We start from the raw sequence: 18135 nt of genomic DNA, 5'->3' as shown, positions 1-18135 counted from the left end.
TCCCTGGGGATTCAGGGTCTTTTCTGGTTCTATACAAATTTTAGCACTTTGTTCTAGCACTTTGAAAAATGCCATTGGTATTTTGATCGGGATGGCGTTGAAAGTATAGATAGTTCTGGGCATCATAGACATTTTAACAATGTTTATTCTTCCGATCCATGAGCGTGGAATGTTTTTCCATCTTTTTGTGTCTTCAATTTCTTTCATGAGTGTTCTGTAGTTCCTAGTATAGATCCTTTACCTCATTGGCTAGGTTTATTCCAAGGTATCTGATGGGTTTTGGTGCTATTGTAAATGGAATCAATTCCCTAATTTCTCTTTCCACAGTTACATTGTTAGTGTATAAGAAAGCAACTGATTTCTGTGCATTGATTTTGTATCCTACCACATTACTGAATTGTTGTATGAGTTCTAGTAATTTGGGGGTGGAGTCTTTTGGGTTTTCCACATAAAGTATCATGTCATCTGCAAAGAGAGAGAGTTTGACTTCTTCTTTGCCAATTTGAATACCTTTTATTTCTTTTTGTTGTCTGATTGCTGTTGCTAGGACTTCCAGTACTATGTTACACAATAGTGGCGAGAGTGGGCATCCTTGTTGTGTTCCTGATCTTAAGGGAAAGGCTCTCAGATTTTCCCCATTGAGAATGATATTCACTGTGAGCTTTTCATAGATGGATTTTATGAAATTGAGGAATGTTCCCTCTATCCCTATACTCTGAAGAGTTTTAATGAGGAAAGGATGCTGTATTGTGTCAAATGCTTTTTCTGCATCAATTGAGAGGACTATATGGTTCTTTTCTCTCCTCTTATTAATGAGTTCTATCACATTGATTTGCAAATGTTGAACCACCCTTGCATCCCGGAGATAAGTCCCACTTGGTCATGGTGGATGATCCTTTTAATGTACTGTTGGAGCCTATTAGCTAGGATCTTGTTGAGAATTTGGGGATCCATATTCATCAGGGATATTGGTTTGAAATTCTCCTTTTTGATGGGGTCTTTGCCTGGTTTGGGGATCAAGGTAGTGCTGGCCTCATAGAATGAGTCTAGCTTTCCTTCTGTTTCTATATTCTGAAACAGCATCAGGAGAATAGGTATTATTTCTTCTTTGAATGTTTGGTAGAATTCCCCAGGGAATCCATCAGGTCCTGGACTCTTGTTTTTCGGGAGGTTTTTGATCACTGCTTCAATATCGTTACCGGTAATTGGTCTATTCAGGTTATCAGTTTCTTCCTGTTTCAGTCATGGTAGTTTACAGGTTTCCAGAAATGTATCCATTTCTTCCAGGTTGCTTAATTTATTAGCATATAGTTGTTGATAATAATTTCTGAGAATTGCTTCTATTTCTTTGGTGTTAGTAGTGAACTCTCCCCTTTCATTCATAATTTTATTAATTTGGGTCCTTTCTCTTTTCTTTTGGATAAGTCTGGCCAGTGGTTTATCGATCTTATTAATTCTTTCAAAGAACCAATTTCTAGTTTTGTTGATGTGTTCTACTGTATTTCTGGTTTCTAATTCATTGATCTCTGCTCTAATCTTTATTATTTCCCTTCTTGTGTGTGGGTTAGGTTTAATTTGTTGTTGATTCTCCAGTTCCTTAAGGTGTAAAGATAGTTTGTGTATTTGGGATTTTTCTATTTTTTTGAGTGAAGCTTGGATGCCTATGTATTCCCCCCTTAGGACCACCTTTGCCATATCCCATAGGATTTGGACCAATGTTTTTTTGTTCTCATTGGTTTCCATGAATTGTTTAAGTTCTTCTTTGATTTCCTGGTTGACCCAAACATTCTTGAGCAGGATGGTCTTTTGCTTCCAAGTGTTTGAATTTCTTCCAAACTTTTTCTTGTGATTCAGTTTCAGTTTCAAAGCATTGTGGTCTGAGAATATGCAGGGAATAATCTCAATCTTTTGGTATCAGCTGAGACCTGATTTGTGACCCAGTATGTGATCTATTCTAGAGAAAGTTCCATGTGTGCTCAAGAAGAATGAGTATTCTGTTGTTTCAGGGTGGAATATTCTCTATCTATCTATCTATCTATCTATCTATACATATATATAGGTCCATCTGGTCCAGTGTGTCATTCAAAGCTCTTGTTTCTTTGTTGATCTTCTGCTTGGATGATCTGTCTATTGCCGAGAGTGGAGTGTTGAGGTCTCCTACTATTAACACATTATTATCAATATGTCTCTTTATTTTGGTAACAGTTGGCTTATGTAGTTGGATGCTCCCATGTTGGGGGCATAGATATTTACAATTCTTAGATCTTCTTGTTGGATAGACCCTTTAAGAATGATATAGTGTCCTTCTGTATCTTTAACTACAGTCTTTAGCTTAAAATCCAATTTGTCTGATATGAGAATTGCTACCCCAGCTTTCTATTGGGGTCTTTTAGCACGAAAGATGGTTCTACATCCCTTCACTTTCAATCAGATGTATCTTTAGGTTCAAAATGAGTCTCTTGTAGACAGCATATGGATGGGTCATGTCTTTTTATCCAATCTGCAACCCTGTGCCATTTTATGGGAGCATTTAGGCCATTCACATTGAGAGTGATTATTGAAAGATATGAATTAATTGTCATCATGTTGCCTGTGAAGACGTTGTTTTTATAGATTGTCCCTGTAAATTTATGTTGTATATCACTCCTGGGGTCTTTCTCCTTTTATAGAACCCCCTTTAATATTTCTTGCAGGCCCGGCTTAGTGGTCACATATTCTTTCAGTTTCTGCCAGTCGTGGAAGCTCTGCATCTCTCCATCCATTCTAAATGAAAGCCTTGCCGGATAAAGTATTCTTGGCTTCATGTTCTTCTCGTTTAGTACCCTGAATATGTCTTGCCAGGCCTTTCTGGCTTGCCAGGTCTCTGTGGACAGGTCTGATGTTATTCTGATGTTCTTCCCTCTGTATGTAAGGAATCTCTTCCCCCTAACTGCCCTTAAGATGATTCCTTGGTTCTGAGATTTGCGAGTTTTACTATTACATGCTGGGGCATTTGTCTGTTCTCCTTGATCTTGGGAGGGGTCCTCTCTGCCTCTAGGACACGAATGTTTGTTTCATTCCCCAGATTAGGGAAGTTCTCAGCTACAATTTGCTCAAATACATCTTCTAGTCCTCTCTCTCTCTCCACCCACTCAGGGATCCCAATAATTCTGACACTGGAACGTTTCATGGTGTCACTTATTTCTCTGATTCTATTTTCATGGGTTTTGAATAGTTTTTTCCTGGCCTCCTCTTTTCCCTTCTTTTCTATCAATTGATCTTTTAGATCACTAATTTGTTCTTCTGCCTCGCTTACCCTACCTGTTAGATTATCTAGATTAGATTGGATCTCATTGATAGCATTTTTAAATTCTGCCAGTTCAGCTTTCATTTCTGCCCTTAGAGACTCTATGTTGCCATTAATCGATTTCTCCATTCTAGCTATTGTCTTCACAGTTGCTACCCTGAATTGCATTTCCGACATCTTGGTTATATCTGTATCCATTTGTAAATGTGGCAGAAGTCACAGTCTCTGAGTCTTTCTTATTTTGGAGTTTCCTCCTCCTAGTCATTCTGTGGAGGGGTGGTTGAGGGAATGTACAGAGTCCAAATTATTGACCACAACCCAAGCAAGATGCATCTGTTTTATAGGGACCTTAGGGTTTTCGGCCTCTTGTTCTTCCAGCCTGTCTTCTCGGGGAGGGGACTGCCACACTGTTACTCAGTCAGGCAACTCTGTTTGGGCAGCGTTGCCCTGCCCCCTGTAGGGGGGATGGGCTCAGTGAAAACCGGTTTTTTGGGACTTTTGTTCTCTGGCAACTTTCCCTGGCAGCTTGCCACGTCTCTTCTGAGAGTCAGAGCAGAAGTGACCGTGTCCAGTCCTCTGCCTCATAACAGAGAGATCGCAGTCTGTTCTCCACTGAGCTCTCCAGGCCACACTGTCTCCTTTTCTGTCTGTGCTGCTAAAAACTGCAGCATCCTGGGTTGTGCGCCCCACAGGAGCACTCCCAGCCCTTGCTTCCAGGTCTGGGCATGTCTCTGCCCTTTGTGCTTCTAATACCTCCAGCCACCCCCAGTTCACATGCCCACCCCTGCAGCTCCAGGTTTCAGTCTGGGGACTGCCCTAAAGTCCTTTCCCTGCCACTACCATTCTGCGAGTCTCTGCCTGGTCCCCAGTATGGGACGCTTTTGTGCTCCAGTGGCACAGGATCCCAGAGGCTCCCTTCCCTTTCCATTTATCTTCTGATATCTGCCCGCAGAGTCATGGCTCCCCGCTTCATACCTCGAGACCAACCGCCAGAGATATTCTGTTTGTAGAGATCCAGCTGTATCTTCTTACATCTCAGACTGATTTCGTGGGTGTTCAGAGTGGTCTGGTAGATATCCAGCTCAGTTCAGGGGACCGGTTGAAATAGGGTCCCCTATTCCTCCACCATCTTTTTTTCTCTGCCATATGTAACAGAATTATTTTGGCCCCTATTGTAAAGGGGTGTCCTGTGAGTGGGAAACTGGACTGAATGACTCATAAGGTCCCTGCCAACTACAAGAGTCATGGATTAAAACTTAACTGAGCTTCTGTCAAAGAACTGGCTTTCCAATATTCAACTCCCCAAGAATTTGAGATCTCAGCTTACTTCAGTCACATGCTAGCTGCTGAGGATAAGGCCCCTGTCTTTAAAGAACTATTAGTTCAGCAGACAGGCAAATATTAAAATAGGTAATTTCAATATAATGGTAAATGATAATATCTGGGACACTTCCAGGATATTATAGGATCTCAGAGGAGTGGTCCTTAAGCAAAGAAAGGTGGGAAAACACTGTAGACAAAGGAAACAGCATTATCAAAGGTATGAAGTACAAAGCATGGATTTGATGTATTGTGTGCTTGTGTCTATAAGCCATTAAGTTTTATTAAAGGATAAAGTGTGAAGTAGGAGATGGTGTAAGCTTGCAGAATAGTCAGAGGCTAGTCGTGGCAGTTTTTATATGCCATACTAAGAAGCTTAAATGTTGTAAGAAATGGGGAAATATTTGAAGTATTAGAGAAAAAGTGATTCAGTCAGATGTTATGATAGATTTTCTGACTGTGGTGGAAGAATGGATAAATTTTTAATGAGGCAAGACTAGATGCAAGGAAATCTGTTGGGAAGTTCTTATAGTATCTGACTAAGAAATGGTAAAAGCTTAAATCAGGGCAGTGGCAGTATGAAAGGATGGAGGGGGAAGGAAAGGCTCAAAATTATGCTGGATGTCAGTTTAGCAGGAGTTGATAATTTATTGAATTTGAAAGCTAATTGGGAGAAAATAACTGCATAGAAAACAAGATAATTAGAGTTGCCAAGAATTAGTGCTCAACAGGTTAACTGTAGAAGAGAGGTCCAGGGGAACTTAATAGAGGATGTCTATTGGTTTTGGCAACACAGGTGTCACTGATGGCTTTTGTATAAGTCATTTCAGAAGAGTAGTGATAAAGCAGTAGGGTGAGGAGTGAATTGAAGGTGAGGAAATGTAGATAGTGAGTGTATAGTGATCTTTCAGTAAGCTTGGTTCAGAAGAAACAGAGAAAACTAATACAGTTATCAGAGAGGGAATCTAAGATCAACAGAACTTTTTTAAGTTGGGAGGAACACAAGCTTCTTTACAAGCAGGAGAGAAAGAGCCACCAGAGAGGGAGAAATCAAAGGTATAAGACCAAAAATATATAAATCATTAAACAAGACATTGGAGTAAATAGAAGAAAGTAAAATCAAGAGTAGATGTGCAGACACTGACTTTGCATGGAAAGAGAGAGTTTCGTCACCTAAAACTGGATGGGAAGAGGGAAAGGTGGATGTGGAAGTAAGTAAGTCTGTCAGTAGGGTCCGGAAGAAAGTTGTTTTTTCCTAAAGGATGCAGAATGTTCCAGAGAGAGAACAGTATATGCAAAGCCCTTGAGTGTGAGGTGGAGAGAGCGTGATAGGTCTGAATAACTTTAGTGGGACTGGAACATAAATTAAGGGGGAGGGAAAAGAAAGGGTTAAAAATAAGGCCACGATGGTGGCTGGGTGGTCCCTTGTAAGCCACATTAATGGATTTAGGCTTTATTGAGAGGATAGAAAAAAGTTTGTAAATGTCTGAGAATGGCATGATCAAGATTGTATTTGGAAGCATCACTCTGACTGCAATGTGAAGAATGAGTAAGAGAGATAAGACCTAAGACAGGGAAAACAATATGGAGGTTGCTAGAGTAGTCCTAGTGATGGATAATAGTGACTGGACTAATGTATTGCCTGAGAGGTAGAGAGAAGTGGTTGGATTTGAAATATTTTAAGCAAGTAAAAATTGACAAAGCTAGTTGATGGTTGGGATGTGGAGATCAGGGGAAGAGAAAAGTCAAGGATAACTTCCAAGGTTTCTACCTTAGGCAACTGAGAGAATGGTAGCACCATTTATTTGAGAATGGGAACTCCAGGAGAAGAGTAGATTTAGGGGGTCTATTGATGAGTTCAATTATGGACATATTGAGCTTGAGGTGCCTATGAGACCTAATATACTAATTCATTTATTCATTCACTCAACAAATATTTACTAAGTGTGTACTACATGTTAGGCCCTGTGCTATATCCTGGAAATAGAGTAATGAATACAGTGTATCTTAAATTCAAGTAGATTATGTTGATATTTGAATGAAGCTAAGGAGAGAGTTTAATGCTAAGATATAGGGTTGGGAATCACTAGAGCATGAAATCATCCAGGGAGTCTCTAGAATATATCAGTATGTTTGTGGGCAGGTTGAAGAAAACATACCAAAAAGAAAGCTGAGAAGTAGTGGCCAGAGGTAGGAAAGAAATCAGGAGATGTGGTATCACAGAAGCCAAGAGATAAGAGTGATTCAAGGACAGAGTGGTGAATATTCCTGACATATCAGAGAAGAAAGTTACTGTCCATTGTATTTAGTGACAAAGTAGACATTGGTGAGCTATGTGGGAGTAATATTAGAATGGTATGGACACAAACAAATTGCAGTGAGTTTATGAAAGATTAGGAAAGGAGATGCAGATGGGCTTTGTGGATAACTTTTTAAAATTTTAAATATAAAAGGGAAAAGAAACATTGATAACAGCTGAAGAGGAATGTGCATAGCCAGAGTTAAGTAAACTGCAATATTGAGGACACAGTCCTTCAGACTGCCAAGCCTGTCCAAGACTTTTGACCCCAACTACAATGAGTTAGGGTTTAACTACAAAATTAAAGGGAAGAGTCTACAAAGATTACCCTCACTTCTGATACCAACTGTAAGTTTGGGAGTTTCCCAAAAATCAACCTCAGTGTCAATAATTCACTAGAAAGACTCACAGAACTCACTGAAACCTATTATAATCATGGTTATGGTTTATTACAGGGAAAGGACATAAATTACAGTCAAAGTAAGAGACATATAGGGCAGAGTTTGAGAGGATTCAAAATATGAAGCTTCCATTGTCTTCAGGATGCATTACCCTCCCAGTATTGATGTGTGAAAATATGCACATAGTATTGCCCACCTGAGAAGCTGTGGTGTCCAGAGTTTTTACTGGGGCTCTATTATGTAGATACAATTAATTGGGTGGTTTTCCTTGTAATTGAATTCTGTCTCCAGCTCCTCCCTCCCTGGAGATTGGGTTGAATCACATGGTCCTAGGGACCCACCTTGAATAGCAAAGACACTCTTATCACTTGGGAAATTCCAAGGGTTAAAAGGTTACCTCCAAGGAGCCAAGGATAAAGGTCATAAGGAAAGGTCAAATTGTTTACTATACAATGAAGTTGAGTGAGGATTTTGTTTATTTAGTCTTGTTTGGATTAACTAAATTTGGGCATGTTCAAAAGCTAATTGGTAATGGAGAGCTTCAAGACTGGAGATAGAGAACAGAGTTAAGAGAGCAAGATTTTTGAGAAGGAAGGGTAGGAATGGAAGGGTCCAGACAACAGGATATTAGCAGGCATTTTGGAGTAATGGGTTATAAAGCAATAGAGAACTAATCCAGACATAAAGGAAGTTAGGAAGTTGGCCACACAAGTATCTGAAGAAAGAACATTCCAGGCAGAGGAAACAGGCAGCAGAAAGGACTAAAGGCAGGTGGTGCTTAGACAGCTAGAAAACCAGCAAGTGGCCAGTGTGGGTGCAGTGGAGTAAAGGAAGAAGAAAGTGGTAGATGAGGGCAGAAAGGTAATGAGGTCCAGATAATGTAGGGCTTTGTAGGCCACCATAAGGCCTTTGGGTTTTACTCTAGAAGTATAATGCGAAGCCAATGATGGACTTTGAGCAGGGAGTATCATGATGTGATCTGTGTTTGAATAAGATCACTCTATCGGGAATGGGCCAGATGGGGGCATAGGTAGCAGCAGGGAATTAGCACTTGCTGAGAATGATGGCCCAGGAGAGAGTCAAGAGTATAAGCAGAATGGACAATATTGGAAATAATTGCAGTGGACCAGGAAAACCCAGAAAGCTGGGAAGCCTGAGCTAAGGGTCTATTTGACATCTTATTTATGTATTTATTTCCAGTATAATTAACATAATCTTATATTAGTTTCAGGTGTACAATATAGTAATGAAACAATTCTATACATTACTCAGTGCTCATCATGATAAGTGTACTCTTAATCCCCTTCACCTATTTTACCTATCCTGCCACCCACCTCCCCTCTGGAAACCATCAGTTTGTTCTCTATACAAGAGTCTATTTTTTTGTTTGTCTCTTTTTCCTTTGTTCATTTGTTTCTTAAATTCCACATGAGTGAAATGATAGGATATTTGTCTTTCTCTGATTTATTTTACTTAGTATTACACTCTCTAGATCCATCCACGTTGTTGCAAATGCCAAGATTTAATTCTTTTTAGGGCTGAGTAATATTTCATTGTATGTATTTACCACATCTTTATCCATTCATCTATCAATGGACACTTACACTTGGATTGTTTCCATATCTTGGCTATTGTAAATAATAGTGCAAGAAACATAGGCATGCATATATTTTTTTAATTAGTGTTTTCATGTTCATCGGGTAAATACCCAGTAGTGGAATTACTAGATCCTACGGTATTTCTATTTTTAATTTTTTGAGGAGCCTCCATACTGTTTCCCACAGTGGCTACACCAGTTTGTATTCCCATCAACAGTGCACAAGGGTTCCCTTTTCTCCACATACTCACCAACAGTAGTTTCTTGTGTTTTTGAGTTTAGCCATTATGACAGATGTGAAGTAATAGCTCATTGTAGTTTTGATTTGCATTTCCCTGATGATGAATGATGCTGAGCATCTTTTCATGTGTCTTTTGGCCATGTGTATGTCTTCTTTGGAGAAAATTCTGTTCATGTCTTCTGCCCATTTTTTAAACTGGATTACTTGGGGTTTTTTTGGACTTGAGTTGTACAAGTTCTTTATAAATATTGGATACTAACCCTTTATTGGATATGTCATTTGCAAATATCTTCTCTCATTTGGTGGGTTGCCTTTTTATTTTGCTGATGGTTTCCTTCACTGTGCAAAAGCTTTTCATTTTGTTGTAGTCCCATGGGATGCCTGGGTCACTCGGTCGGTTAAGCGTCTGCCTTCGGCTCAGGTCATGATCCCAGGGTCCTGGGATCGAGTCCCACATCGGGCTCCTTGTTCAATGGGGAACCTGCTTCTCCCTCTGCCTGCTGCTCCCTCTGCCTGTGCTCTCTCTCTCTCTCTCTGACAAGTAAATAAATAAAATCTTTAAAAAATTATTTTGTCATAGTCCCAATAATTTAATTTTACTTTTGTTTCCCTTGATATTTTAATGTTGAAGACCAGGAATTTATAGTGGTGCTAATTTGTGTGGTTCCATGGTAAATTCAGTGATGATGCAATTCAGGCTTAGAGGATTTGGGGGAGAGATTCAGAAATGAAATATGACAGTGTTCCCCAATTATAAGATAAGGAGAATGAAGTTTCTAGTAAAGCAAGGAGGTGACAAGTTAAAGGCTACTGGGTGCCTCTAAAGGATACAGCTAAATAATTTGGAAGGAAGGGTTGCAGCTGGAGCAGCAAAGGAAGAGCAGGACAATATGGCTAAGGAAGTATAAATGAGAATAAAGTGCTAGAGAGATTTGCATCTGGTTGATAAGATGGATAGTATGAGAAGCATGGTGGACTTCATAGTCCTTGGCATTGAAAGTGGAACTCTTGGGCTTAGTTAATGACATTTCTTAGGACTATCCCTTAACAGTGCTCTTTGGGAAGTTATAGCTGTCAGTCTTCAGATAGAAGTTCAGCTGTCTCTGGCTTATGGCCCTGAGACTGGGGCATTAGGGAAGAAGGGAAAGGCATCTATGATGGCAACTTCTATAACCAACTTCAATGAATTGATATTCGTCACTGTTGTGTTTTAAGTTGTGAAACAGAAATGTCTCTCTGATAAGAACATAAAATTAAGAATCTAGAGGAAAGGAAATTGAGTTTGGTGCCACCAGTGTTAATTAGGACTGGGGAGAAAATGAGGAATGGTGAGTACTTTTGCAGCAGATGCTATCCAGGCACTACCCATGCTCATTGGACCTTACATATCAATGTGCTCTGGACAACTTGCACCCACCAGTATTTTTATTTCTGCCTGGGGGCTTTCTCCAGAGCACCATTCTACTTTTTCACAGCAATCCATAAGTGCTGGGGAATTCTCAATTCCAGGAGCTCCTCTCATCCACTGACTGATAGAAGTGGGTGTATAAATACTCTAGCCTCCTTGATTCCTGTGTAGGGTTATCTGAAGCATGTGTTTTTAACAGTTCCTAGCATTTCCCCAGTGAGATTTAGTCACCCATGTTGTAGGTATGTTAATAATTATGCTCTTTATTGGCCACCTTTTCTTCCTGCATGCCCCCACTTCCCTGGCTATATTCCCTGCATTTCCCCCAATAAACCATGTGCACCAGAATACTTTTATTTGGGTCTGCTTTTCTATGAGCCTGTTGCTTTGCCTTTGTTATCTAATTTAATATTAACAACTGTGACCAATAGATATTGCTTAGTCAGTTTGAGCTGCTATAACAAAATATCACAGACATATAAACAATAGAAATTTTTTCTCACAGTTCTAGAGGCCAGAAGTGCCAGCATAGTCGGATTCTGGTGAAGGCCCTCTTTTGGGTTGCAGTCTGTCAACTTCTTGCTATGTCCTCACATGATGGAAGAGTCTAGGGAGCTCTGTGGGGTGTCTTTTATAGGAGCACTAATTCTATTCATGAGAGCTCTGCCGTCATGACCTAAACAACTCCCAAAGGCCCTACCTCCAAATACCATTACTTTGGATGTTAGGATTTCAACATATAAATTTGAGGGGGATATAAACATTCAGTCCATTGCAGTTATGATTATCCTCTTTTTAGAGATGAAGAAATTAAAGCTTAATATGCTTAGGTAATTTAGCCCAGGTTTAAGATTTAAATGGCAGAGCAGGGATTTGAACCTAGGTCTTATCAGGTTTAATCCATACCACCACAGGGAAAGGAGGTTACTATTTAGTGTAAGATTTCAGCTCAGGAAAACTATTGCTTCTTTTTCCTCAATTTAGAAATGGACATTTTTATACTACATTTATTTTGGAGACAAATGTTTCTATTTTGTTTCCCTGTTTTTTAGTAAACTTCTCTTTGAAACTATTAGTCTGCCTCTTCTATGCTGAGGTAGAGGAAGAAAAGATGTTTTCATTTTATTTCAGTTACAGGGAGAAGTGAGTGCTCAGCGCCTAGTGTGACTGCCCCACTCAGCCCAGCCATCATTATTCTGAAGCTCATTATTGCTTAGACCTTGTAAGGTTTGGTTTTATTAAGGAATACCATTCATTATTGAGGGCATGTAGCAAAAATAGATCCTGAGGATTTAAATATAGAAAGTTCAGGTCATCATCTGGATGTCAGAATCATAAAGAAAATGACAATGATTCATAGAATGTTAGAACAGGAAGAAATCTCAAATACAACCCTGTTCACTTCATTTTACAGATGAAAGACCTGAGACCCACAGAGGTTAAGTAATGTTCCAGAGGTCACACTAAAGCAGTACAGAATAAAGACAGAGCCAGATCACCTGATTAAAGTTCTTTTTCTATCCATAACATCACAGGGGCCCAAATTTTGTTTTCTCAAATTCCTACTGTAACTCCTCAAGTCCAAAGTTCTCTTAATGTCTCTAATTGTCAAGTGGGCCACTTAAATATTGGTCTCTTCTTTTGCTCTGTTGCTAGACTTGAAACTGGGAAACTTCTAAGAAAAAAAGGTTTAAGATAGGTGATATTTCTCATGTACCTTTTCTATATTTCCCTTACTCCTTCCTTTTTTTTCTTTTTTTACCTTCCTTTTTATTTCTTACCCCCAAAGATGTGTTTTCCATTGCTTGTAGAAGGGTTTATGCCCAAAGCTATCTATATCAGTTACGTATTGTGGCAGTTTTAGAACATGAAGGCCCTCTTCTAGGTTGCAGACTGCTGACTTCTTGCTATGTCCTCACCTGGTGGAAGGGACTAGGGAATTCTGTGGGGTGGTTTTTGTTGTTGTTGTTGTTGTTGTTGTTGTTGTTTTTATAAGAGCACTAATACCATTCATGAGAGCTCCAACTAATATTGAAGGTCTTTGACATTTCTCAAGAAGCAAAGTCTATATCCCCTGTCATTGAATATAGGCTCTGGGAATGCTTGACAGCTAAAATATGGCAGAAGTGAGGCTGGGCCAATTTCTGGGTTTAGGCCTCAAGAAACTGGCAGCTTTTATTTTCTGTCTCTTGAGATACTCATTCTTGTAATGCAGCCACCATGTGTGAGGAGCTGGCAGACCCAAGGAAAGGTACATGTGGAAAGACCCTAGTAAGCTGCACCTGGCAGGCAGTACCAACTTCCCAGTCATATGAGTGAGCCTCTTGGAAGTGGGTCTTCTAGCCACATTCAAGCTGCCCCATGTGGAGGAGAGATGAGCCTTCCCTGCAGAGCTCTGCCCAAATTGCTAATCTATGGGCAAATAAATGATTGTTGCTGATGGAAGCCACTAAATTTCATTTTGTTTTGTTTTGGGTTTTATTTGGTAGTAGCAGGGGTTATGAAGCAAAAGATAACTAGAACAAGTATTTCCACAAAAATGCTCTCTAACAAACCACCCAAAACTTCATGAGCTTCAAACAACAGTCTTTTGTTTTCACAGATACTCAGCTCTCCTAGACCAGCTCCACTTCATGTTCACTCATTTTGGGTGAACAGTCTGAGGGATTATACTCCCTGGGACAAACTCTCTTCATGGAATGGAAGAGTTATAAGAGGGCAAGCAAGAGGCACAAGGTCACTTAAGGTCCAGGCACGGAACTGGCCAACATGCCTTTGGTCAAAACAAGTCACTTAGGTCAAGCAGTGAGGAAACACACCTTGTCCCTGTAATCAGAGGAAGTGAAAAGTCACAGAACAAGGGTGTGATACAAGGAGTATCATTGGGACCAATTGTGCAATCTACCACAGCATCTGAGCAGAACTGAGGAACTTTGGAATGGGCTGAAAAGATCTCCATTTTAAAGCATCAATAGATTCTCTGAAATCTATCAGGACATTTTACTGCTTTTAGAAAATTTAAGAATAAAATAAAAATTAATTTGAGAAGGGGAGAAAAAGGGCTCACATACACAACATTTTTTTTAACCTTGAGTGGGTTAAGAAAAATACTTAACTAACAAGAATCAGCTACTGGTAAAACATGATTGTCTTTTTTCCTGCCTAAACTGCATTCTGTGATATAATCTGGAGATTAATACTTTTGCTTTTGTAAAGTAGATTCTTTCAGAGGAAGTGTTTATCATATTCCTAGTATAATCACGGGTTTCCCATGAGGATAAAAATACTATCTTTAGGGAGCAGCACAAAGATATAGCATTCTTCATTGCCTCTCCATAGATAGTGAAGATTAAATTGGGAAGCTAATTTATAGTATGTGAATGTTTCTTTTTAGAGAACCTGGTTTGTGGTAATATCAGAAGATAGCAAAAACTACTGATGGGACTGTGGTAGATTTGTACTGTCAACTTAGCTAACCTGGAACTACATATCCTAGAATTACTTTCTCTGCATAGTTTTTGGTTAATATGGGGCACAGGAGACATTTTGGGTAAGATCTGAATGGTGGAAGTGAAGCAGCATCCATATTCTTTTTTATACTTGGAAGGGTGGTGCAGGGTTACAGGTGTGTTATAATTCCCACATGTTTTTGCTGATCTGCTAGCTCACCCTGTTGGTAAGGATCAGCAGCTGGGGCCACAGCTCCTCTAGCTACTGCCAGACCGTCTACAGCTTTTCCAGCTCCTATGCCAGTAGATACAGCTTCTGGGGTGACAGGCAGTTGTGCAGAGCTCCAACTATGTCTTCAGCTTCTCTGACTACTGTGTCAGATCCATGTTCAGTTTTGTGATGAAGGGTGCCAGGTTCTCCTTCATGTCACTGCATCACTGAACTGGAGGCTTGGGGACAGTTAAAGATTCATACAAGTTCTAGCTTGTCCTTGCATCCATCTTTTCTCCCCAACTGCCTATCATGCTGACTTCAGACCCAGGGCCTGATGCAGAAGCAGCAGCCACACAAAAACTATTTAATCAGCTTCTTTGATTGTATAAGGTCAAATTCCTATAATAAATCTTTGTTTTTACATAATTGCTTATGGTTTTGCTTCTCTGATCAAAACCCAACAGATACAAGGACTTATGTAAAACTCAGCATGATTTATCTTTTCTATTATTTTTTCCAGATACCCAAATCCTTTAGCCTATAGTAAATACTTACTAGATGCCAGGCACTGTGGTAGGCCCTGAAAGAAATGGGATGAATAAGGCAGATGATTCCTATACTAGGCAGCTCAGTCTGGGCCCCATATATATTGCTGAATTTTGTAAAGGAACTAATAACCACTGTTAAATATAATGACTGTTATTATTTAACTCCTAGAACAAACCTGGGCACTCTAGTAATTTGTCTGTAATCTGTGATATGTGTCTAGGTACAGAGGAGTTGCCTGATAACACATGACACTAGGGAATAGGGTAACATGGCAATTACTTGCTATGACATCCCAGTAACATGTTGCAGTCTTAAGTGGCCTGGAAATGGTGAAACAAATTTTTCCCAAGCCCAGAGCATAATAATAGAAACTATAAAAAAGTAGTATTGCTAATAAAATAATATAGGTTGACAGGTAAGAAACCCAGCTTTCTCACTGGAACAAAGAAAATGATTCCCGGGTATTAGGGTTTTGGTGGCAGAGAGGTGAGAAGTTGTGCATTTTGGGGGAAGTTTAGCACCAAACTTAGTGCCCCTGGGAGGAGACACAGATACCACATAACTTACCCTAACAGGGCATGAGGAAACTGCAATAATGCTGTTTATGTACACAATGTTGTTTTCTGTACACATATTTCTAAAAGCTAAAAATGGCTTCATAGTTGGTTAAATATATTATGTCACATCCGTGCCATGTAATACTGTGGAGCCATAAAAAAAGAATCAGGTATGTGTGTATGGACTGATGATAGAAAAAGCTCTGAAACACATTTGTTCAAGCAAGGATCCAGCTGTGGATAGTGTGCTACCATTTGGGCTTATAAAGGAATAAAAATAGCTTGTATACATAGTTGCTTGTGTAAGTATGGAATATCTTTAGAAGGATTCAGAGAAGCTAGTAACATTGGTTGGGTCTGGAGGGGAGGACAGGTAGGCTGGGGGACAAGAATAAGAGGGAGACTTTTCACCAAATACTGTTGTACCTTTTTCATTTTGTGCCATGTGAAATTTAGTAATCCAATCAATCAATCAATCAATCAATAAAATGTAAAACTAAGAGGGAAAATGGCCAGGTGAGTGTAAAAGGCATTTGGAAGATAACCCACCCCTCTTGGGAGCCCCACAGAGAGAACTGGTACTGGGGAGAGTGCGAATGTATCCACTGGCCCTGCTACTTACTGCAGCATTTGTCCAAATGCCACATTTCCAAGTGTAGGGAAATGAGGGCGTGAATAGAAAGACCTTGCAAACAACATGGCACTGATCCAATCTGGGATGAAGAGATCAAGGGTAATTATGTGCAGTAAAGACCATTACAAAGGACCATAGCCGCTTATTTGGTAGAGCTAATGGCTCCTCTTTTGACAAGTTCCTTAACGTAATGAGGAAACTGGAAGCTTGGGAGGTCTTTTTCAAAGACTACCCCATTCATTCACCATATAAACTATCAGAAACAAAACAAAACACAACCAAGAATCCAAACATCCTGGAGAAAAGCTAAAGGACAAGTAAGTGCTGAACAGTAAGTGCTGAAAACCCCTGCCTGCTAAGAGCTAAGAACAGAGCTAGTTGTTAACCACCTCAGGAGCACACTTAGCAGAACATAGCCTTGTAAGACAGAGCCTCAGGGCTTGAAAAAGTTATTGAAGGAGAGAATCCCATTTGAACCTTCTGAGGACTAGTTCAGACACTCCCACATCACACTGCATTCCTCAGAGTGTACAATTCCCATCTCTTTTAGGAGAAATCAACTTCTCCATTTGCTTTCTCAATCACAGGTATTTCCATCTTCATGTCCGTCAAATCACCAATACAAAATTCCAAAGGCAGCTGCCTTTTCATCTGGAAAAGGGAGAGGCAGCCAAAGTCCTCAGTCTCCCCTCATAAACCCTCCACCCCCAGGCCCCAGAGTCTAGAAAGCACATATTTTTAACAGAAAATGCTCAGCCCAGTCCTGTCAGGATTGCAGTCTTGGTGTTTGTCATTATGCATACTTGAAAGGTTCAGAGGAAAAGGGGAGATGAAAGGATTTAGGACCCTCAGGCACATCAGAAGTTATCCCACCTCAATTAGCTTTTCCTCCACCCTGTCACTAGGTTTAAGGGGAACATGAAAGGAAACTGCAGCTGCAGGATGCCCCTTTGCCCATCCCCTTCTCAGTCCAACCTACTTTCATCTCTTGCCCTAAAAAATAAATAGGACACTGTGAGGATAGAGGTAGAAAAGAGTGGCTGGGTCACAAACCTCATTTTTCACCTCCACTCTTGCTCTCCTGTTTTAAGACCATCTTTACCTGGACCTTACTCCCGTGCATTCATGATCTTTCTTTTAAGAGATCCAGTTTATTTTCCCAAGTCAGAATAAAATACCGAGGGCAGAAAATGCTCTGTAATGCAAAACACAACCTTCTTTTCAGAACATAGCTTTACATAATTATAACATGTTTGAGCTGGAGGAGAACTTAGACATCATCTTTCTCAAATCTCTCATTTGCAGGCAACTGAAGCCCAGAAAAGTTAACTGACCTGTCCAAGCTAGTTGCTGACCCAGTACTAGGAGGGAGTTTGTCTGACTCCTGTCCAGGATGTTTATCAATAGACTACAAGGTGAGAATTGTACTTTTTATTCTTTTTTATGTTGCATGCTTTATGCTGAATTTTGAACATATTATAATAACACTCCATATTGAGAAGTCACTTATCTAGTAGTATCAACTGTCCATAGCACAAGCAAGAATCAGAAAGCAATTGAAAAGGATCAAATACTCCAAATAAATGGCTCTGAGTTTATATACTAAGTTTATCACTTCATATATAGGAAAGGTCCTCAAGCCTTTATTCAAAGTCTATGAACTCTAACTTGGTACACAATCCTAACAAGTTTGGTATTTGATTTTTTTTACTCACGTGTTCAGTAAAACATTCATTAAACCCAGGCACTGCTCTTGGAGGTTAAGTGTTCAAAGATAACTAAGGCACAGCCTTGGAGTTCACATTCTACAATTGTAAGCCTACAATTCCAAGGCAATGTGCTTATATGGAGGTGCATATGCAGGTGCAGGTGCTATGAGGCCATGCAGTCCAGCCTGGGAGAGTCATAGGAGACCTTACAGAAGAGGTGAAGTCTGCACTGGGACTGGTAGGGGAAATAGGTGTTTATTTGTCAAGACAAGGAAAGAAGGACATTCTAGGCAAAGGGAACAGCATGTAAAAGGTAAAGGGCATGGAAGAGTGTCATGTCTTCCAGGAAGTGCGTGTTTTCTATGTATGGAGAATAGGGTAAATTTAAGGAGAGGTGGGCTTATATAACACTCCCAGGAGTTTCTTTGTAGCCAAGTGACTAAGTTCTGGCTAGTGGCTGTAAATGAAAGT

General features: G+C 40.0%; 1 long non-coding RNA gene across 1 annotated transcript in view; it reads left to right on the top strand.

Annotated features, from left to right (window-relative positions):
- Window positions 1-17606, top strand: part of LOC116622815 — a 393174-nt gene extending 375568 nt beyond the window's left edge. The window contains exon 4 of the long non-coding RNA XR_004297624.1: window positions 17261-17606. This is a non-coding gene — a long non-coding RNA (uncharacterized LOC116622815). The remainder of the gene's footprint in view (window positions 1-17260) is intronic.
- Window positions 17607-18135: the final 529 nt, after the last annotated feature.

Source organism: Phoca vitulina, unplaced genomic scaffold, assembly GCF_004348235.1.
Source record: "Phoca vitulina isolate PV1807 unplaced genomic scaffold, GSC_HSeal_1.0 scaffold55, whole genome shotgun sequence".
NCBI lineage: Eukaryota > Metazoa > Chordata > Mammalia > Carnivora > Phocidae > Phoca > Phoca vitulina.
The sequence above is the reverse complement of the archived record's forward strand: the minus strand, read 5'-3'. Positions and strand labels throughout refer to the sequence as shown.